This window comes from Saccopteryx leptura, chromosome 9 (genome assembly GCF_036850995.1).
Source record: "Saccopteryx leptura isolate mSacLep1 chromosome 9, mSacLep1_pri_phased_curated, whole genome shotgun sequence".
In the NCBI taxonomy this organism is placed as follows: domain Eukaryota; kingdom Metazoa; phylum Chordata; class Mammalia; order Chiroptera; family Emballonuridae; genus Saccopteryx; species Saccopteryx leptura.
In genome coordinates, this window is record NC_089511.1 from 72,388,318 (window position 1) to 72,411,527 (window position 23,210).

At 46.9% G+C, this 23,210-nt stretch overlaps 1 protein-coding gene across 1 annotated transcript in view; it reads left to right on the forward strand.

The window, feature by feature from the left end:
• The first annotated feature begins 2,558 nt into the window (after nucleotides 1-2,558).
• Nucleotides 2,559-23,210, forward strand: part of LOC136381375 (cadherin-23-like) — a 360,324-nt gene continuing 339,672 nt past the window's right edge. Inside the window, exon 1 of the mRNA XM_066350013.1 lies at nucleotides 2,559-2,892. The gene's annotated coding sequence lies outside the window, so the exon portion shown is untranslated. The remainder of the gene's footprint in view (nucleotides 2,893-23,210) is intronic.

Here is a 23,210-nt window from a genome sequence, read left to right on the forward strand (position 1 = left end):
AGAGTCAATAGCCTACAGAAAGGTGAGCACCAGGGGGGCATGGGTTTGTGTGCCTTCATTTGTGTGTGTGTGTGTTTTGTTTGCTGATGTATCCTAAGTGTCTAGATTCACAGATGTCAGCCAATCTTTTCTGTAAGGATTCAGATAGTATATGTTTTAGGTTTTGTGCCCATACAGTCTGCTGCAACTCCTTAACCCTGCAGTTGTGGCATGAAAGGAGCCATAGCAGGACGGGCATGTTGGTGTTCCACTAAAACTTCACTTACAGAAATGGGCGGCAGGATGGATTTGACCAGAAGACTGCAATTTGCTGACCCTAGATCTTGAAAAGTTTCTGGCACATAGTAGGTGACAAGTAAATATTTTAAATCAAATTGGTCTCCTCCTATCATTTATTGCCTCCAAATTAAGTTCCCATTTTTTCAAATATAAATTAGATTATGGCAGTCTCACCCCTCTATCTCTACCCCAACTACTTGCTCCAAAGATTCAACTCTTCAAGATCAAGCCCACATTAAAGCCAACATGCCCTAACAGTCTGGCCCTGCTCCCACTCCAGCATCCCAGCTGTTCTGTCTCTCTTCACTTCCTTATATATGCCAGTTCCTTCCCACCACAAGGCCTTGGCATATGCTGTTTCTCCTCCCTAAAACTCCAATCTCTCTCTTTCCATTGCTTATCCTTCAGATTGCAGATCTCACCTCCTCCAAGAAGTCTTCCCGGATCCCCTCAGCCAAGTGCCATTAGAGCACTCTTCTTCCTAGCACTGATCTAGCTGTAATTTTACCTGTTTATGTGTTTTATTGACTAATAATGTCTGGTTCCACTAGAGGAGCTCCATGAGGCACAAGGACCAAGCTTGTTTTCCCCCATGTTCTCAGAACCTATTTCAGTTAGCTCATAGTAGCAACTAAGAATAAATGAATGAGTGGATGAATGAATGAATAGTAGAGAACTGGAGCTTTGAAGTCAGTTTCTAGGTTCAATATCTGACTCTACCATGCAGGCAAGTCGCTCACCTCCTTAAAGCCCATTTTCTTACTGTAAAACCAGAATAAATGATAAGACCTACTAGAAAAACTGAGTTGAGGATAGGTGAGTTGAGGTGGGAAAAGTCTCAGCTCAGAATCTGGCTCCAGGTAGCTATTGTCAATATGCTGACTGCAACAGTGACAGGTCCAGAATTCCTGTCACGTGAGAAATAGTTATGGAAACTCAGAGTCTTTAGCTTGGGAAAGTAAAGCTCAAAGTCAGGGAATGACCCTCTCCAAGTCCCTAAATAGGGCTTCCTCTGAATCTAGCGGTCTAGAAAAGTCATGAAGTTTCCATAACTATAGGTGTGCAAAGAGAAGCTGGGAGACCAATATGCAGGGTGCTGCAGAAGGGTCTATGGCAGGGGTCCCCAAACTTTTTACACAGGGGGGCCAGTTCACTGTCCTCAGACCGTTAGAGGGCTGGACTATAAAAAAAAACTATGAACAAATCCCTATGCACACTGCACATATCTTATTTTAAAGTAAAAAAACAAAACGGGAACAAATACAATATTTAAAATAAAGAACAAGTAAATTTAAATCAACAAACTGACCAGTATTTCAATGGGAACTATGGGCCTGCTTTTGGCTAATGAGATGGTCAATGTGCTCCTCTCACTGACCACCAATGAAAGAGGTGCCCCTTTTGGAAGTGCGGCAGGGGCGGATAAATGGCCTCAGGGGGCCGCCTGCGCCTCCGCAGGCGTAGTTTGGGGACCCCTGGTCTATAGTATGGATGAGAGTAACCTCAAGGGGACTTTCCAATCCGGCGCCCTCCACTTAAAGCACTGGAAGCATTTTGAGCTCCACTGAGCTCCGGAGAAGGCACAGATGGGAGCGCACGACTAGGGTGGGCAACAGCAGCTGTTTGAGGGAAGCGCCGCCAAGCAGCCTCAAGGACTAGAGGGACCTAGCCCCGCTCGACCCTCAGCGACTCAGAGCAGAGAGGGGGCGCTTAAAGCCAACAGATGGCGCAGGCTCACCTAGGCCGTGCTCCTGCTCGCTGGCCCCGGCTTCCCGGGAGCATTTCACCGTTCTGCCAGAGGAGCGGAGCAGGCAGGAGTTGGCCGGGCCTCCACCCCTCTTCGTGCCCTTCTCCGGGACGGCCCGCAGCCCTGAGGGGCACGGCTCCAGCGCGCACCTGGGGCCACCTCCGCGGGCTCGCTCCTTATCCCTTTGGGGGTTTCGTCGAGTTGCCACAGCAGCCGGTGCCATGACATCGACAGAGGGCAGCTTCACCAGCACTGAAATATTCATGCCCTGAGCGCCTGGCCAGGCCCCGCGCCGTTCCCGGGGGTCCGCGGGGGTCCAGTTCTGGGGGCACGCAGGAACAGTGGCGGCCCACGGTGGAGAGGGGTGGGCAGCGAAGGAGCGGCCGGTGGGCAGGGGACTGGGCGAGGCGGGAGGGGAGGGAAGGAGCGTTAGGAGGCGGGGTCTGTGGCGGGGGCGAGCGGGGCGGAGGAAGCGAGGAAAGTTGATCGCGCACTTGAGAGGCGGCAGCGGCTCGAGAGCACCGGGCGCGGGCTGCGGGCGCGATGCTCAGCGAGAAGACGTGTCCGACGGCTACCGGGCGCTGAGCCGGGGGGCGGGGCGCCGGCCCCGGGCATGGGGCGCGGGCGTGCGGGGCCTCGGGACGTTTGCAGAGCGCCTCGCGCGCCTGAAGTTGCAGCCAGCAAGCGGCCAGCGCCCAGCCGACGGCCCAGGGGGACCCCGGAGCGTCCGGCTCGCGGCTGATGAGCCTTCGCGCCGGCAGCGAGACGCGGCGGTGGCCAGCATCCGAGCAGGCGGCCCGTGGGGGCCGATCCGGCGGAGAGCAGAGCCCGCGGCGCGGCGGAGCGCCTCTCTGCACACGCACACGGTACCAAGAGCCGCGCACTGCCCTTCCCCTCCCCGCTCCCCTCGCCTCCACCGCGCCGTTCACCCGCCACGCGGCGCGAAAGTTGAAGCAGTGGGGTCACGACCGCAGCGCTGAACCACTTGTTCCCGGTGCGGCCATCGCCTGCGGCAGACGCCGGGGGCCTCTTTCCACCCCCGGCCCCGGGCTGGGGTGCTGAGCCGGGCTCCGAGCCCGCGGCCAGGCGCACGGCAACTTTGATTGCCGGGAACTCGAATTTCCTCCGCGTCGGCTTTGGGAGTGCAGGCACTCAGTCCGCACTCCAGCCGGGTTCCTAGACCCGGGAACGCTCGAGCGCTCTGCTCTCCCCGCCTCGCGGAGGATTTGGGTTTGGGACGGGGAGAATTTCGGGGATAAAGAGGGCAACAGGACCCGATCCCGTCCACTTCTGCACCCTGGGTCCCCATTTGGACAGTGAAATGGGGTGGGGTGCAGCTCCGCCGCAGATGGGCAATGGCGCTTGAGGGACCTCAAGTCACGTAGCTCTGCCATACCCTCGTCACCTCTCATTGCCCGCAATGGACGGACCCCTGGGGACTCCTGCCACCTCCCCAATTCGGACAGGCTACGGGAAGACGCTCGCCTTGCGGAGCGGGGATCCTTGGGCGTCTCGTGCTTCGCCTTCCCGGTCCCCTGGCGGGTCAGCCACGGGCGGTGCTGGCTGTCCCCGGGATCCTGGGTCTCATCTCCCCTTCAGGTCAGCCCGGGACGCGTGCAGAGCCCGCGCGTTCCAAGGAGGTGGCGGCACTAGCCGGCGGGCTCTTGTCTTGGTCCCTTGCTTCCCCAGAGTGGGCACCTAGAGCCGCTGTCTCTGCTGCAAGCGGAGATCTGGTGCCCTCACCGCTGGTCGCCACCCCACTGTTACCCCAGTGCCTATCCCTGGTGCTGTCAGTGGCCCACGGGAGGTAGGAGGATTAGCCCTTCCCAGTAGTAACACCTCCCCAGTAATCCAGAAAGCAGCACCTGCCTGTACTTTGCTCTCTGAGACAGAGCAGGCACTGACCCTTGCCTTCCAGCCGCTTTGCAAGCACCCCCAACTCAATTTCGATTTTGAAATAAGCTCAAGAGGCACATGAGGATAATGAGTGTGTGTGTGTGTGTGTGTGTGTGTGTGTGTGTGTGTGTGTGTGTGTGGCTGGAGTCAGACCCTTGCATAGGGAAGAATTTGGCTGGGCTTGAAGAGTCTGGTTAGGACCAGGTGCGGAGGTGCTGATGAGTCAGCCAGTGGTGGGGAGAGCTGGCTTGGAGTTACTATTTGGTTCATGGTGTAGGGGTAGGCACGCTGTGGTCAGCACCCATGGGAGTAGGGGACCAGATGTCATTACCCAGGAGGGGCTGGGAGGGGGCCTCTTGGCTAGGGGAATAGGAATGCTTGGTGCTGTTTCCCCGGGGCTGGAGAAGGTCAGAAGGAAGAGTACCTGCATGGCAGGAAGTGCGAGTGTCCTGTGGCCTGGAGAGGTGGCACTACAGAAGTGACTGGTGTGAACCCGGAGGCTCTGCTGTGGGTGGTGGAGGAAAGCAGTGAGTGGGTGGGACACCCAGAACTGGCATCCTGGCCTTATCTGGGCTGGTCTCCCATACACATCTGTCTTGTTCTTTGTGACCCCTAAACAGTGGGGCTGCTCACATCTGCTTACCAAAGGGCTTAATTTGAGGGTTATGTTGGCAGATGGTTGCCTCCCAAATAGTTCCCCACCCCCTGCAGCTACCTTACCTGCAGTTTTACCATTTGAGGTTCATTTCTTTGAGCTTAGTATAAATATTTTAAAAGGCACCTTTCTAAAGCCCTAATTTAAAATGCCCATACTTCTGGAAGATGAAGGTCTGGTGAGGCTTTGCTGCTCCAGCTGTGGCTAGTGGCCATGGAGCATTAGCAGCACTGGGAGCTGGTTGGAAATGCAGATTCTGGTGCCCCACCCAAACCTCCTGAATCAGAAACTGTATTTGCCAGGGTCTTTGAGTGATTCGCTTGCTCAGTGAAGTTTCAGAAACCGTGGTCCACAGTGCCTTCTAGGAAATGAATATTTCACATCCTGTTGGTGTGGAAAGTGTCAGATAGAGAGCAGTGGATAAGAATGGAGGGGTGAGCACGAGACTGGAACTTCTTTTTCTGAATGGTTTTGTTAGGGTTGGGTTAACAGTCTGCTGCTGTCAACCCTCGGGAATACCCCTTGCTAATGCCCGAGGTGCTTGTGTTGGGGATCTTCGAACAGATTCAAGTAGCAGCTCAGCTTTCTGAGCAATTAAAACCTTGCAGTGTATGCTGCATATGGGCTAGTAGGAAGTGGGCAGAGAGGGCGAGGTTCCCGGGATGGCAGATGCTGCTCTGTCTCTTGGATGCCTGGGGCTGGGTGGATGCTTGCCCCTCAAGGGGAAGGGATTGAGTAACTGTCCTCCACATCATCTGACCCTCCCAGGTGGGTGGGTAACTGATTGATAATACCTCTCAGTGGCTATAGGACTTATGCAAAGGGAGCTGCGTAAATGCTAGTTTGAGAGAGCCTGCATATGGAAGGACATCCTAGCTGGCTGGCTATCTCACTTCTGCTACCCTGGGCTCATGGGAGGCCACTAGCCCCAACACAGTAGGATGATGCCTAGGCATGATGACAAGTCACCTGCCTCGTCCTCTGGAAGAATAATGACCACCCTGAAGCCATCAAGGCTGGCTGAGAGCGAGGACCTGAAAGCCTTTGGAGGGATTTGGATTAGAAAACTGATGGGGCCAATGGTATCACAGATAAAAGGTCATGGCATGACTCACACCTCCTAGCCTTGCCAAAGAGGCCTGTTTTTCCCCTAGGCTGGCTTCTTTGCCAGGAAGAGGGTCAACCCCGTCAGAGTGTAGAGTGGCAAGGAGGACCTGTGGGAGTCCATGGATGAGCTGGTCGTGGGCCTTATGAGCAGTGGTGCTGATGTGGCAGCCTTCTTTCACCAATGAGTTAAAAATAACTAGGGTAATAAATGCCTTACTGTTTTCTTGACCCTCAGTTAAAAAAAGAATCTGCCAGGATGCAGAGCAAAGAATAGAGCAGGGCCAAATATAAGCCCATAGGGAGTGGTGGGGACAATAGAGAACTTAAGTGTGCAGGGCCCATATAAAAGGAGCAGCTGTAGGCAAACCCATCTATGTAACTGAGTCAGAATGGTTACTCTAGGACAGGCGTCCCCAAACTACAGCCCGCAGGCTGCGTGTGGCCCCCTGAGGCCATTTTTCCGCCCCATTGCACTTCCGGAAGGGGCACCTCTTTCACTGGTGGTCAGTGAGAGGAGCACTGTATGTGGCGGTGCTGCAAAGCACGAGGTCGCTCACGTACAGTACTACTTCCGGTGATGTGGGGCGCACGCGTCACGGCTCTGGAAGCATGTCATATCACTTGTTACGGCTAGCAGTGACAAATATGGAACCGGACATTGACCATCGCATTAGCCAAAAGCAGGCCCATAGTTCCCATTGAAATACTGGTCAGTTTGTCAATTTAAATTTACTTGTTCTTTTTTTTTTTTTTTTTTTTTGTATTTTTCTGAAGTTGGAAACGGGGAGGCAGTCTGACAGACTCCCGCATGCGCCCGACCGGGATCCACCCGGCACGCCCACCAGGGGGCGATGCTCTGTCCATCTGGGACGTTGCTCTGCTGCAACCAGAGCCATTCTAGCGCCTGAGGCAGAGGCCATGGAGCCATCCTCAGCGCCCGGGCCATCTTTGCTCCAATGGAGCCTCAACTGCAGGAGGGGAAGAGAGAGACAGAGAGGAAGGAGAGGGGGAGGGGTGGAGAAGCACATGGGCGCTTCTCCTGTGTGCCCTGGCCGGGAATCGAACCCGGGACTCCTGCACGCCAGGCTGACACTCTACCACTGAGCCAACCAGCCAGGGCCAAATTTATTTGTTCTTTATTTTAAATATTGTATTCGTTCCCATTTTGTTTTTTTACTTTAAAATAAGATATGTGCAGTGTGCATAGGGATTTGTTCATAGTTTTTTTTATAGTCTGTCCCTCCAACGGTCTGAGGGACAGTGAACTGAGCCCTGTGTAAAAAGTTTGGGGACTCCTGCTCTAGGGTATAGTGACTGGGGCTCAAGGAGTGCTTCTGGAAATTTCTACATCTTGATCTGAATATTGGCAACAGTGGTGAGTGATCACTTGTGAAGAAAAGGATTCAGAAAAATTAAAGCATTTATGGACCATATTTATTTTGAGTCAATATGAAAATAGCTTTCTTGAATCCCATAGGGCAGAAAATGCATATTCTTACCAACTTTATTGGCCAGAATGGTATCAGTGAGAACTTGGCATATTTAAGAAGTAGACACATGGAGACAGCTTTCTATCTAGTTTTTCACTGTGAAATTCAATCTGGCTCTGTGCTGGGGAGTGGGGCGGGCTCCGGCCGCTGGCCCTTGCCGGGCTGTATATTTGGATCTCGGGATTCATGCTTTTGGGGGTCCATCTGACCCCAGCAGTTAAAGTCTGTGTGGCTCATTGTTTTGTCGAGGGGGATGGGAGTATCAGGGATCTGTCCTCAGCCTTAGGGGCATCAGGCTGTGTCACCAAGGATGACACAGCAGGCTCAGGTTTAGCATTTGTATTTTTTACATTTCGTTTCCATAGACTAAAGCTCTATGTAACTGTTGGTTATTGTTATGACCATAAACTCATTACTTTTGTGATTATTGTAAGGCAGCATGGAGGCAGACAGTGCTGGGACTAGACACTAGTTCTTCCGTTTTTGAGCTCCGAAGTCTTGGTCTGGCACGTAACCTTGCCCAGGCCTTAGTTTTCTCATCTGTTAAAGGGGAATAATTTTCAATTACATTGTAGACTTGCTGTGAGCATTAGTAAGATGAAAACTGTAGAAAGCCCTTGGTGTAGTACTGCACACAGTACACATGCATAATGCATAATGTAGCAGCTTTATTATTATTGTCCTTTTGACTGAGTCATGTGTTAGGTACATTGCATTCTAGCAAAGAGGTGAAATCTACTTTGAGAGCTTGACAATCTATAAGTTTATAAATTGAATTCTGTCTGAAGATGCGTATGTGTCATTATGGTTGTGGTTTTTCATTTTGAATTAGTTACTAACAACATTAAAAACAGAATTTTTACATTGAAATCTAGACTTCTGGCATCTGACTAGAATTGGCAACATTAGGTCTATGTTCCCAATCAGCAGTTGTTGGTTGGGGTTGTGTTGTAGTGACCCTTTTTTTTTTTTTTTGTATTTTTCTGAAGCTAGAAACGGGGAGAGACAGTCAGACTCCCGCATGCGCCCGACCGGGATCCACCCTGCACGCCCACCAGGGGGCGATGCTCTGCCCCTCCGGGGCATCGCTCTGTCGCGACCAGAGCCACTCTAGCGCCTGGGGCAGAGGCCAAGGAGCCATCCCCAGTGCCTGGGCCATCTTTGCTCCAGTGGAGCCTCAGCTGCAGGAGGGGAAGAGAGAGACAGAGAGGAAGGAGAGGGGGAGGGGTGGAGAAGCAGATAGGCGCTTCTCCTGTGTGCCCTAGCCAGGAATCGAACCCGGGACTCCTGCATGCCAGGCCGACGCTCTACCACTGAGCCAACCGGCCAGGGCCTAAAAATTCTTTGACAATTACATTAATACAATAAGTTAAAGAGATTTTAAATGAAAGTGGTGAGTTTTCCTGTATGTTTCAACCTGTGTAACTACCACCTGAGTTGAGATGCATTCCCAGCGCCTGTTGGGTCCCTCTGGCCCCTCCCAGGAGTGTCATCCCACAATAACCACTACTCTGCCTCACTCAGACGTCTATCCCACAGGATGCATCTTGCCTGCAGTTCTCCTTTTAGATTTAGCTGCACCAATAGCCTTCAGTTCTCCATTGCTTCCACCATTCCCTCTTGTCTTGCACTTGACCTGCTTTAGTCATTTGCACTACATCCTGGCCCCTTTAGTCACCTGAGTTTGTGACCTCTATTCCAAGGGCTGGAAGGGTCCTTAGAGGCTAGCTAGACCTACCATGTTATAGGTGGGGAAACTGAGGGAGTGGGCTTGTTCTAGGCCCTGTCCCTGGATGAGGTGGGCCTGGGTGGTGGCCAATCAAGGGCAGAGCTCTGCTCTTCCTGCCCCAGCATGAGGTGTGCTCAAGAAGCCAGTATGGCCTTTGTCTCCTGGACCCCAGCAGCCCGTGGCTGTCCTGCAATCACAGTCACCCCGAGCCTCCCGCAGGCTAAGCCTAAGAGGGATGGAGCCTCTTGTGCCTGTGCCTTCCCAGAGAGACGTCTTCCCAGGCAGGCTGTTAGCAGCAGGCACGGCTTTCCTCTTTAGAGGCCATTCTCTATTCGGAGAGGACCTGAGATGCCATTTGTGACAAGGGCCCCCTGCACACCACCTTGATTGTGTCTGTTTCTGAAAGAAGGCTGTAATTTGGGAGCCAGTGAAAGCGAGAGAGGGAGGGAAGTAGAGGAGAGAGCAAGGGAGGAAAGGGAGAGAAAACAAAAGGGGTGGCTAGGACCCTGTCTCGGCATCCATTTGTATCACTGGTCCTGTCCCCAAGAAATGCTGCCTTTTCCTAGCTTCCCCAGGGCTTCGGTCAGGGTGGGCTGGGTCCCCCCAGGGGTTCCTTTGGCTCTGCCCTGCTTCTCTTCTGTTCTTTGCTTACAGAAATAGAAGCCTTGTTTTCCTGCCCCAGGCTTACCCATGGCTTCATTCTCCTCCGGCCCTCTGTATCCTTTCTGCTCTGATCTGCCCTGGCCCTGGAAGGAGGCTGATCTTGACCTTCCCTTTAGGTGCTATGAGAGCCAATACCATCTCCAGGATACCAGTGCTTACAGAACTCAGCCAGGCCTCTGTCTGCCCCTTCTATGGAGGTTGGAGGGTTTGTCTTAGAGCAGGGGTCCCCAAACTACTGCCCGCGGGCCACATGCGGCCCCCTGAGGCCATTTATCCGGCCCCGCTGCACCTCCGATAGGGGCACCTCTTTCATTGGTGGTCAGTGAGAGGAGCACAGGATCCATCCTCATCCTGTGCTCCGGGAGTACTGTATGTGGCGGAGCCACAAAGCGCAGCATGGCTCACGTACAGTACTACTTCCGGTGACATGGGATGCACCCATCACGGCTCCGGAAGCGCATCATATCACCTGTTACGGCTAGCAGTGACAAATATGGAACCGGACACTGACCATCTCATTAGCCAAAAGCAAGCCCATAGTTCCCATTGAAATACTGGTCAGTTTGTTGATTTAAATTTACTTGTTCTTTATTTTAAATATTGTATTTGTTCCCATTTTTTTTTACTTTAAAATAAGATATGTGCTGTGTGCGTAGGGATTTGTTCATAGTTTTTGTTATAGTCCGGCCCTCCAACGGTCTGAGGGACAGTGAACTGGCCCCCTGTGTAAAAAGTTTGGGGACCCCTGTCTTAGAGGGACGTGCTTGGATGGGCTACCACAGGGAAACCAGCACACATGGTCACTGGGGACGAGGTCCTTCCACGCTCATCTCCTTTATGTCTTCGGGTCCCATGTCCACTGTTGGGGCAGCTTTTCATTCAACCATTCAGTCTACCAATAGTGAGCATCACCCATGACCCAGGCTCTACCTGGTTGCTGAGGATTCATGCTGAGGTTTATAGCAGTGCTGTCTAATAGAAATGTAATGTAAGCCACATGCGTAAGATTAAATTTTCTAGTAGCCACTTTAAAAAAGTTAAAGGAAATAGGTGAAGTTATTTTTGATAATGTACTTTATTTATCCCAGTATACCCAAAATATCATGTAATCAACATAACAAATTATTAATGAAATATTTTACATTCTTGCCTGACCTGTGGTGGCGCAGTGGATAAAGCGTTGACCTGGAAATGCTGAGGTCGCCGGTTCGAAACCCTGGGCTGGCCTGGTCAAGGCACATATGGGAGTTGATGCTTCCAGCTCCTCCCCCTTCTCTCTCTCTGTTTCTCTCTCTCCCTCTCTCTCTCCTCTCTAAAAAAAAAATGAATAAATAAAATTAAAAAAAAAAAAAAGAAATATTTTACATTCTTGTTTTGGCATTCAGTCTTTAGAATCTGATGTGTATTATACATTTACAGCATGTCTCAATTTGGACTTGGCATATTTCAAATGCCCAGTGGCCACATGTGACTGGTGGCTACTGTATCGCACTAGTAGAGGGATAAATAATACATAGACATTCAAGGCAATTACAGATGGTCATGAGAGCTGCCTGAGAAAATGGGGGTAATTGACATGCTACCCTGAAAACAGGGAGCTGGGGGAGGCCTCCTGGAGGATGGAAGATGTGGTCCTTCAGCATCTTCCAGCTGGAGCTGGGGAGCGGCAAGGGGAGGGCCCCTACGTCCACAGCAGCCTCCACCAGACACCACGCTTACCCAGCACTGGACACCATATCCCCTCTCCACAAAGGACCTAAGCAGAACTTGGAATGGATGCAGTATATTGGGAACGCATTTTGTGCCTGGCGTGCGTGCATGTGTGGGCTCCCCCATCTTCTCTGCACACTCTCCAGGAGAAAGATAAGGATGGAGTTCCTCTTCCATTGCTTTTTACACTTGGGACTTTTCCACACAGGGATGAAATTGCAGCAACATGGGACATTTGGGGTCATGTGCTCTGGGGAGAGGGTCTGGTCTGTTTAAAGTAGAGGGACTTGGATGCCAAGGAGTGTCGGGTGCTTAGCGGACCTGCAGGCCCCTTTCCTCTCCAGGATGTGGGGTAGGAGGAGGACTGAGAAAAAGTGCCCTTGGGCAGATTGCTCTGAGCCTGGGTAAGTGCCTGTCTCCTGTGCTGTGCCGTCTGGACTTCACCTGTGACTCATCCAGGCCAGGGTCAACGGCAGGTGCCTACAACATCACAGCAGCTGATGTAAGAGAGTGAGGCTGGCTGAGCAGGCACTGTGGCAAGCTGCACATGCTCGTCCTGTCCATAGGAGGCACCACTGCTACCATGCTTAACTGGGTGTTAAGCAGGCATGCAAGATGTGTGTGGCCAGATACTTTGATGTTTCAAAATTATCTAGGAATCCAGATTTTAAAAAAGACAAAATTTTCTTTAAATGTTAGCAACTAATTCAAATATTTAAAAACACCATGAGGCCATTTATTTATTTATCAAATTTTTATTGAGCCCTTACTGTGTGGCAGGCACTGCTGGAGGTGTCTAGGGTCCGTCAGTGGCTCCTGCCCCTGTGGAACATATATCGTAGGGAAAATCCTTTGGCAAGCTGCATATGGGCCATGGATGACCAGTATATGTATGACCTCTGTCATAGACTTAGAGTATGAGGGCTGGCAGTAATAATGGGAAACATTTATTAACCCTTAGTGTGTGCCAGGCCCTGGGGTTAATACATTACATAGTCTCTCACTTAATCCTGAAACAACCCTGTGAGATAGGGACTACAAACACTTGTCTTTTGCACATCTGAAATCTGAGGCACAGAGAGGGTAAGCAGTTTACCCAAAGTCACAGAGGGGAGGTGTAGGGGTAGAAACTGAGTCAAGCAGTCTGACTCCTTAATCTTCACTTTGTTTTTCACCTGGTACCACACTTGGAGGAAGCCAGAGCCACATCCCTGACTGTACAGATGGAAACTGTGTCCAGAAAGGACAAGTGACCCACCTTGGGTCTGCAGAGAGGCAGTGACAGGGCCGGACTTTCAATCCAGGCCTGTCAATTATGTTTAGCGCTGCCTGGACTTCACCTGAGATCGACCCTGGCCTGGGATTGGTCACTCAGGTGCCCGTGGCACCCAGGCACTTAATAAATAAAGCTTGGCAGTGATTTAAGTATTCATGGGAATGAACAAGGGGAACATCTCATCAGCTTAGAAACTACAAGTCATCTACCCTGACCAGGTTGCCCCCATCGGGGAAGGCCACGTACCCCGTGCTCTCTGTACTTGCTTCAACCTGGGGACCCAAGCCAGACCCTTAGTTCTTCCCTCAGGTAAAACCAGGGGGTCAAATGCAATGACTCCTGTAATTTAGTGCCAGGCCTGCACCTTTCCACTGCTGTGGCCCAGGCTGGCCTATGAGCTACCGTCAGTATTTCTGGCCAAGTGACCTCATCCTGGACTCTGAGTCCTGGCCTGAGTAACCTCTCTCATGGAGGACCACAGATTCATTTTGTAGTATTGTCCCCCACTGATTTGAGAGAAGAAATGGGGGGGAAGAGAGCTAGAGAAAGAGAGAGAGAGAGAGAGAGAGAGAGAGAGAGAGAAGCATCAACTGTGGTCCCACTTAGTTCTTTAGTTGTGCCCTCATTGATTGCCTCTAGCACATGCCCTGCCTGGGGATCGAACCTGCAACCTCCGTGCACTGGGATGACGCTCCAACCACTGAGGCACCCGACCAGGGCCATCTTTAGTTGTCTTATGTTGGTGTATGCATGGTAGCCATGAGGCAGGGAGATATGTGTGAATGATGAAGAGACCCATGACAGGTATGTGAGGACTCCAGTTACAGTCCTTGTATTGACTCAAGTGCTTTTATTCTCTGGACCACAGTTTTCTCATCTGTGAAGTATGGGAAAGCCTTCTGGCCAATCCAGTTGATTCAGGAAATAGGGGGGCTCTCTTGAGATATATGACAGTGGTAGGCAAAATGAGTTGTGAGATATACAAATCACAATAAAAAAGAAAATAGATAATGTATGAGTTACTACTATGTAGTATATGTATCACTATGACTTGACCTCTGCAGGATTACAAAGATGTGTGCAGGTAGATATTTAAATAACATGAAAACCCCTAAACCCAACAGCAGTGTCTTTGAAAAGCTTAATGAGTTATGCCCACTCTACAATTTGACACCTATCTTTTGGAGAAGGTGTACAAGTCAACAGATATTTATTAAGCACTCACTGTTTGCAGTGTAGTGTGTAGGGCACAGTAAGGTACAGAGATCAGTAAGCCGCGGCCCTTGTTTTCCATGAACTCTCACACTTAGTCAGAGGGCCACAGTTGGTAGAGCCAATTCAGAATGTGTGTGCGTGTGTGTGTGTGTGTGTGTGTGTGTGTGTGTGTGAGAGAGAGAGAGAGAGAGAGAGAGAGAGAGAGAGAAGCAGGCCCTGAAGCTCCCTTTGGAAATTTCTGCCTCTCGTGCCTGACTCAGCCAAGGTTTTCCTTCTTTGCTCTTCCTCACTGACCCCGAAGCTCTCCCCTACCCCTGAAGTGCTGTGTGGCTGCTGGGGGTGAGTTAGCACAGGGAGGGCTGCATATTAGGAAGGGGGTAAGAAGGGCGTGGGGTGTAAAGAGTGGGGGTTGCCATAGGCTACACGTGCTGGGCTAGCTGACCTGCCAAGCCAAGCCTGTGGGCTGTTGGAAACTGGAGCTCAGGCCAGAAGAAGGGAGCCCATGAATAATACAGCAGGAGGGAGTCTGCTAACTAGGTGACCTCGTTGCACCTGCGTGTTTCACAGCTTCCTGAGGAGCCACTGTGGAGGGCCCGAGTGTCAGAGGGGAATGGGAAAGGCCGGGTGGAGAACAGCACCTCTGTTTTCACCTTACTTCCCTTTCAGCTGTCGGCTCAGAAGCTCTTTGACTACAGCTCTCTCTCCTTCTGGCTTTGACCCAGGTGGCCTTGGCCGTGTCTATGTGTGATCGCGTGCATGCTCACACACAGGTGTACTGAAGCCGGAGCACCTGAGGCACCTTAGCAATGGCTGAGTGTAAACGCGGGGCTCTCGTGCTGTGCTGTACCCCCTAGGCCGGTTTCCAGGTCCGTTTGCTGACCTGGGAGTCAGGCCTGCCTCAGTCTCTAGTGCACATGTGCTGTTGTTACCTTTTGTCAAGGTGGCCCCCTCTCTGGACTGCTCTGGCCACCATGGAAAATGCAGGCTCCTGGGAAAGATCCCAAGACTTTGACCTCTGACAAGGGGAGCACCATTTGATGTAAGTGGGGGGCAGGTAACCCTTGCTTTTTCTTATGCTGTGGTTTTTGTCATTTTAAGTGTTTGTCACTGGAGCCAGGCTACAACAGTCTGGACCTGCACAAAGGAGCCTCTGTACCCCCAAACATCCCCAGAAATCAGACAGTTCTTGGGAAGAGATGAGGGTCTCACTAGGCCAGAGCAAAGGGAGATGGGCTTAAACCGCAGCAGCAGAGCTTAAAGGCAGACCCAAGGAGAAACTGGCTATAAGTGTACAGTGTGTCAGATAAGGGATGTAGTGTGCTGAGATGCTAGAATTCCTGCCCAGGGGAAGCTGGCTCTACCTTCCAAGGAGCTATTTCCAGATGTTGGGAAAACAGCTGTGTTAGGCTTGCTCACCGGTTTCCTGGCTGCAAGCACTTTGCATGATTAGTGTATGAGCACAGGGCAGAGCCACGTGTGTGTAGCCTATGTAAGGCTCTGGGTGCTGTCCTTGGTGCGATTGTCTGCCCACCACCATGAGGGGCCGTTTGGCAGATCACTTGCCCGCCACTCTGAGGGGCTGTTTTGCTGTTTGTTCACCTGCTGCCTTGAGAAGTGGTTTTCCTTGCCTGTTTGCTCATCTGCCATTTGGAGAAACTAGTAAACAGGAATGGCCCAGCGCTTTCCAGCCCCGCAGCCCGCAGTCCCTCTGCCGTCTGCCCGAATACAGTGTGGACCTGAGTGGCCTCTGCAACCAGCATTACACAGACTCCTGGCTTGGGGGTGGGAAACAGAGGGTCCCTGGCCAGTGCCTGGAATGGGACAGGGGCCCTGCCCCTACTTCCTCCTTTGTCCTGAGTGCTGTTAGCAGGAGCTTGACTCCTGAAAGATCTCAGGCCATCTTCCCTAAGGTTGGGAAGGGTCTTTCCATCGAACCCATGCTGTAGCTTCCCCCTGCTTCCCCAGGCTTAAGAGCCCTGGCCCAGTGGCCTGGGACTGCCGGCTATCCTCCGGTCTTAGAACTAGGCCTTCAGAAGGTTATTAACCTCCATATGCACCTCATTCTCTGTCCAGAGACAGACACATCACTTCCCTGGAAGACATGGGGGCATCTCTCCATTTTTGCCTGGTCCATGTGGGTGTGACAAGGGCTCCAGGCACCTGACCATTCAGGATTGAATCCTAGCTCTGATAATCATAGCTGTGTGACCCTAAGCAATTTAATTCATCATTCTGTTCTTCAGTTTTCTCATCTGGAAAATAAGGATGATAACGGTACATACTTCAAAGGGTTACTGGGAGGTTTAAATGAGTTACTGCATGTAAAATGCTTAGAAAAAGAACCTGCCATATTGTGAATGCTCAACAAATGGTGTTATTCATTACTCTCACTAGTAGTTACTATTATGCCTCTGTTATCCTCAGCTCCTGCATTCTTTTTTTTTTTTTTACAGAGGCAGAGATAGACAGGGACAGACAGGAACGGAGAGAGATGAGAAGCATCAATCATCAGTTTCTCGTTGCGCGTTGCGACTTCTTAGTTGTTCATTGATTGCTTTCTCACATGTGCCTTGACCGTGGGCCTTCAGCAGACCGAGTAACCCCCTGCTGGAGCCAGCGACCTTGGGTCCAAGCTGGTGAGCTCTTTGCTCAAGCCAGATGAGCCCGTGCTCAAGCTGGCGATCTAGGGGTCTCAAACCTGGGTCCTTCCGCATCCCAGTCCGACGCTCTATCCACTGTGCCACCACCTGGTCAGGCAGCTCCTGCATTCTTGAGGCTCAGTCTTGCAGGCTGCCTAGAGGGTGGTTAGGAGTAACCATGAGACAGGCTGTGTAGGTTCAAAGGAGAAGGAGGGGGGAAGTGAGCACTCTTGGAAGTCTTCATGGAGAAAGAGGCCCCTTTGCCCAGGGGCTATGGTTTCTTCTATGCCCACAGTGCTCCTGTGGGAGGAGGGCGGGAAGAGAGGTAGGGGTAGTATATAGTTAAGGGCACTGATGGTGCCAATCCAACTGGGACTTCTTAGTCAGCTTTTTAATTGCAGTATAACACATAGAGAAAAACGTGAAAATCATACGTGTACAGCTTGAGTTATCCCAGAGGAACGCTCCCATATAATCACTACCCAAAGCAAGACAAAGAAATGGTCAGAAGCCATCTCCCTGTCATTAGTCCCAAAGGTAACTCCTATCCCGACTTCTAATATCCTACATTTATTTTGTGTGTTTTGAACTTTATAGAAATTGAATTATACAGTGTGTTCTCTTTGTGATGTGTCCTTCCACTCACATTATTTGTGAGAGTTGCAGCTGTCCATTACCGTGTAGTATTCCATTATGCACATATACCACAATTTACCCATTCTATCTTGGATGGACAATTAGTTTTTTTTCAGTTTTTGACTATTACAAAAAAGGCCATCACAAACATTCATTATGTGTTTTTTGGAGTATATATATATGTGCATGCAATTCTGTTGGGTATATTTGACTCTCCTTGTACCAATACAAGCTTTATACTGTAATTACTATCACTTTCTATGTGTGAACTTGCTATCTGGTAGTGTAAATCCTCCAGGTTCATGCTTCACACTTTTGTTTACTTTTGGCACTTTGCTTTTCCATATAAATTTTAGAATCAGCTTTTGAAATTCCACAAAAACCCTGCTGAGATTTGACTGAGTGGATCAAAAGTATGTTATGTCCATTTGAAGAAAATTGACATCTTTTCAATATCAAGTTTCTGATCCATGAACGAGATCTACTCCTCCATTTTCCTAGTTGTTAATAAATTTCAAGAATGCTTTTTGGTTGTCTTTGTAAAGACCTTACGCTTCTTGTATTAGATTGATTTCTATGTGTTTTATGTTTGTCGATACCATTATAAATGATACTTAAAGTTTTTTCATTTCTAGTTATTTGTTTCTAGCATATAGCAGTATAATTGATTTTTTAAATATTGACTTATATCCAACAACCTTGTTAAGTTTATTATTCTGATAGTTTGTCTATAGAACTTTTTAATTTTTACTACATAATCATGTTTTCTATAAATAATAATTTTATGTCTTCCTTTCCAATGCTCATATACTTTTTCTTGCCCTATTGCAATGACTCAGATGTCCAGCATACTATTGCATAGAAGTGGTGATAGTGGTTATCCTTATTTTTATTCTTGTATTGAGGAGAAAGCTTTCAATATCTCACCATAAAATATTACACTTGCTGTAGGTTTTTTGTAGATGTCATTTATCAAGTTAGGGACATTTTTTTCTATTACTTTTTTTTTTCAAAATCAGGTAAAATATGCATACCATAAAAGTAAGCATTTTAACTATTTAATTTCAGGGGAATTAAGTACATTCATGATGTTGTACAACCATCACCACTGTCCATTTCCAAACTTTTGATCATCCCAAACTGAAATTCTGTAAACTCTGTCTGTACCTATTAAACAGTAACTCCCCCTTGCCCTGGCCAGTTGGCTCAGTGGTAGAGCATCGGCCTGGCATGCAGGAGTCCCAGGTTCGATTCCCGGCCAGGGCACACAGGAGAAGCGCCCACCTGCTTCTCCACCCCTCCTTCTCTCCTTCCTCTCTGTCTCTCTTCCCTTCCCACAGCCAAGGCTCCATTGGAGCAAAGTTGGCCCGGGCGCTGGGGATGGCTCTATGGCCTCTGCCTCAGGCGCTAGAATGGCTCTGGTTGCGACAGAGCTGCACCCCAGATGGGTGGAGCATCACTCCCTGGTGGGCGTGCCGGGTGGATCCCGGTCGGGCGCATGCGGGAGTCTGTCTGACTGCCTCCCCATTTCCAGCTTCAGAAAAATACAAAAAAACAAACAAACAAAAAACAACAACAAAAAAAACAAAACAAAAACCAGTAACTCCCACTTTCCTCTCCATTCAGCCCCTGGTCACTGCTATCCTATTTTCTGTTTCTATGAATTTGCCTGTTATAGGTGTCTTGTATAAGTGGAATCATACAACGTTTGCCCTTTTGTGTGTGGCTTATTTCACTTAGCATGTTTTCAGGTCTCATTCATGTTTATCATGTACCAGAATTTCATTCCTTTTTAAGGCTGAATAATATTCAAATTTATGTATATACCATATTTTGTTTATCCAATTATCTGTTGATGAATATTTGGATTGTTTTCACCTTTTGGCTCTTGTCAATAATACTGCTTTGCATATTGGTGTACTTGTATCTGTTTGAGTCCCTGTAATCAGTTCTTTTGAGTATCTTTCTAGAAGTGAAATTCCTGGATCATATAGTATTTCTACATTTAGCTTTTTGAAGAATCATCATAAAAAAATCATCACTGTTTTCTATAATGGCTGCTTGATTGTATATTACCACCAGCATTGCACAAGAGTTTTAATTTCTCCTTATTTTCACCAATACTTGTTATTTTTTAATAATAGCTATTCTAATGGGTATGAAGGGACATTCCATTTTGATGTTGATTTCTATTTCCCCAATGGCTAGTGACGTTGAGTATCTTTTCATGTGTTATTCTCTATCTTTGATGGAGAAATGTCTATTCAAGTCCTTTGCCTATTTTTGAATAGGATTGTTTTATTTTTGTTGTTGAGTTATAAGAATTCTTTAATATGTTCTGGGTATTAATCCCTTATCAGATATATGATTTATAAATATTTTATTCCATTCCATAGGTTGCCATTTCACTTTGTTGATATTGTCCTTTGATGCATATAAGCTTTTAATTTTGATGAAATCTAATTGTTTTTATTATTGTTGTTGCCTGTGCTTTTGTTTTTATAGCCAATAATTCATTGCCAAAACCAATGTTATAAAGATCTTCCCCTAAGAAGTTTATAGTTTTAGTTCTTACATTTAGACTTTGATTTATTTTTAGTTAATTTTTATAGATAGTGAAATTCAGAGTCTAAGTTTATTCTTTTGCATGTGGCTATCCATTTTTCCCAGCACTACTTGTTAAAAAGACTGGCCTTCCTCTATTTATTCCACGGATCTATGTTCCTGTCCTTACCTGCCAGTACCACACTGTTTTGATTAGTATAACTTTGTAAAATTTTCAAAAGCCTGAAGTATGAATCCTCCAATTTTGTTCTTATTTTTCAAGATTGTTTTGGCTATTTGGGGGTCCCTTGAAATTTTATTTAAATCTTATGGTGGATTTTTCTATTTCTACGAAAAACACCACTGGCATTTTGATAGAGATTACATTAAATCTGTAGATTGCTTTTGGTATTATTGTATCTTAACAATATCAAGTATAGTATTTTAACAATCTCAAGTCTTCCAATCCATGAACATGAATGCTTTTCCACCTATGTATGTCTTTTTAAATTTTCTTTCAGCAATGTGTTGTAATTTTTAGTGTACAAGTCATCTGCCCCCATGGTTAAATTTATTTCTAAGTATTTTATTCATTTTGATACTATTATAAAAGAAATTATTTTCTTAATTTTTCTCTTCCAAGTTATAAATTACTGTATTATAGAAATGCAACTTATTTGGGGGGAGGTGTTAATTTTGTATATTATAACACTGCTAGAATTATTTACTAGCTCTAACAGTTTTTTAATGGACTCTTTCAAGTTTTCTACATATAAGATTATATCATCAGTGAATGGAGATAATTTTATTTCTTCCTTCCAACTTGGAATTGAAAATTTATTGCTTATTACTCTGGCTTGAACTTCCAATAATATGTTAAAAGGCAGTAGTAGTAGTGGGCATTCTTGTTTTGTTCCTGACCTTAAGGACATCTTTAGCCACTGAATATGATATTAGTTGTGGGTTTTTATGTATGGCCTCTTCTATTCATTTTTGCTAAAAGTTTTTATGATAAATATATGTGGAATTTTATCAAATGAATTTTTGCATCTATTGAAATGATCATGTAATTTTTTTTTTTCTGTTTATGGTGGTGAATTATATTGATTGATTTTCAAAAGTTAACCAACCTTGTGTTCTTGGAATAAATCTAACTTTGTCATGATGTATTATTATTTTCATAATTCCTTGTCTGCTATTGGAATAGCCACATCAGCTTTCTTTTGATTGTATTTTGCATGGTTTATGTGAATTATTCATATGCCATTTAAGATTTTTTTATCTGTGTTCATGAAAGAAATGGACCTTTTTGTGATATTCTTGTCAGACTGTAGCATCAAGTTGTGAAGTCCTCATAATATGAATTGGATACTGTTCCTTCATTTTCTGTTTCTCTGCAGGAGTTTGGATAAGATTTGTATTATTTTTTCCTTAAATATTTAGGAGAGTTCAATTGAGGAGTCTTGTGAACTTATATTTCTTAGTATAAAGGTTTGTGAGTACATTTCAATCTCTTTAGTAGAATAGGACTATTTATATTTCTATGCTTTTGTGTGTCAGTTTTGGTATGTAAGTGGTATTTTTTGAGGACCTTATCCCATTTTATATAAATCTTTAAATGAATTGGCATAAAGACATTCATAACATCTCCTTTATTGTCCTGTTGTAATCTCTGTGCTTTATAGAATCTGCAGTGTTACTTTCTTTTCCAAACATGATGTTGGTAAGATGTGCCTTCTCATTTTGTTCATTGTCTTGCTGGTCACTGGATTTAGCAATTTTGTTAGTCTTTTCAAAAAAACCATCTTTTAGTTTACTGATTTTTGTCTATTTAATGTTGTTTTTATTTCATTAATTTCTGCTCTTATTGGGAATTTTAAAATTTCCTTCTACTTTCTTTGGGTTTAATTTACTTCTTAAAAATACTTTTTGAGATAAATGCATAAAATATTATTTTTTAGATTTTCTTCTTTTTTAAAATCTGAATTTAAGTCTATAAAATTACCCTAAGCACAAAATTTGTACTATGTCACAATTTTTTTTTTTTTAAATTTCTGAAGTTGGAAATGGGGAGGCAGTCAGACAGACTCCTGCATGTGCCCGACACGGATCCACCCGGCATGCCCACCAGGGGGCGATGCTCTGCCCATCTGGGGTGTCGCTCTGTTGCAACCAGAGCCATTCTAGCACCTAAGGCAGAGGCCGCAGAGCCGTCTTCAGCGCCCGGGCCAACTTTGCTCCAATGGAGCCTTGGCTGCGGGAGGGGAAGAGAGAGACAGAGAGGAAGGAGAGAGGGAGGGGTGGAGAAGCAGATGGGCACTTCTCCTGTGTGCTCTGGCCGGGGATCGAACCCGGGACTCCTGCACGCCAGGCCGACGCTCTACCACTGAGCCAACCTGCCAGGGCCTATGTCACAAATTTTGATGTCATATTTTTATTATTGTATGGTTCAAATATTTTCTATTTTCTGTTGTAGTTTCTGCTTTGATTTATGAATTTGGTTTTGATATTTGAGAAGTGTATTGCTTCATTTCCAAACATTTGGGGATTTTCTCATTTTTTCCATGGTAATTTTTTAGCTTAATCTGCTATGATAAAAGAAATATACTTTGAATGATTTCAATTTTTTGAAGTGCTTTGAAAGGTACTTTATGGCATGGTGGATTTTTATAAATTATCTGTTGCCTCACAAGAATGTTTATTCTGTTATTGTATGCAGTGTTCAATTTTGTCAATGAGGTTAGATGTGTGAATCATGTTGATCAGATGTTGGTATCCTTATTTATCTATTTTCTGCTTTTTCTATCAGTTTCTGGGGAAGGTGTGCTGAAATCTTTCTTTATGATTGTGGATTTGTCTGTTTCTCTTCCTAGTTTTCCCCATTCAAAGTCTCCAACCAATAGAAAAATGGCATTGGAGGGTCACCCAGATTTAAAAAGCCACTTGAATTTGTATGTGGTTTTTAATTCTCCTTATTTTCCCCAGTATTTTATTATAAACATTTTCAAACATGCAGAAAGGCTGGAAGACTTATACAGTGTACAGTGGAACACCCACATAAGCACCCCCAGGATTCTAGAATTTACGTTTTATTGTGTGTCCTTTATCCTCTATCCATCTATCAAACTATTGATATTTGGGGCTGTGTTTCTGAGTTGGTTGTATAACAGTTCCTTTCACCTCTACACACTTTAGCATTAAGTGTATTAAGTGATCATCTCTGCTAACTTTAAAATCAGAAGGGGCGACCTTAAACTTAATTCAGGCATGAGGAGAGCTATTTAGGGGAGAGTGGACAGAAGATGGTGTCATCAGAAGAATTTCACCTGGAAGACCTGGGACCCAGGGTCCCTGTCGTCTGCCCAACTGCAAGGCTGGGGTCTGTCGTGGCCTCTATTGAATGCCTTGCACCCTGCAGCTCAGGGCTGGTGCTTAGAATGGGTTTGTTGAGTGAATGAATGAAGCGTTCCAAAGGGCGGGAGTTTACTGGGTAACTCTGGAAGCCCAAAGCCCTAACAGAGAGTGGAAGTTACTGGAAGCCAGCATGGGGTTATTAAAAGAAGAAATTTATCTTTGTCTTTTTTGAAATACCAAGTAATCTTATTTTTTAAAAATTATTTTTGG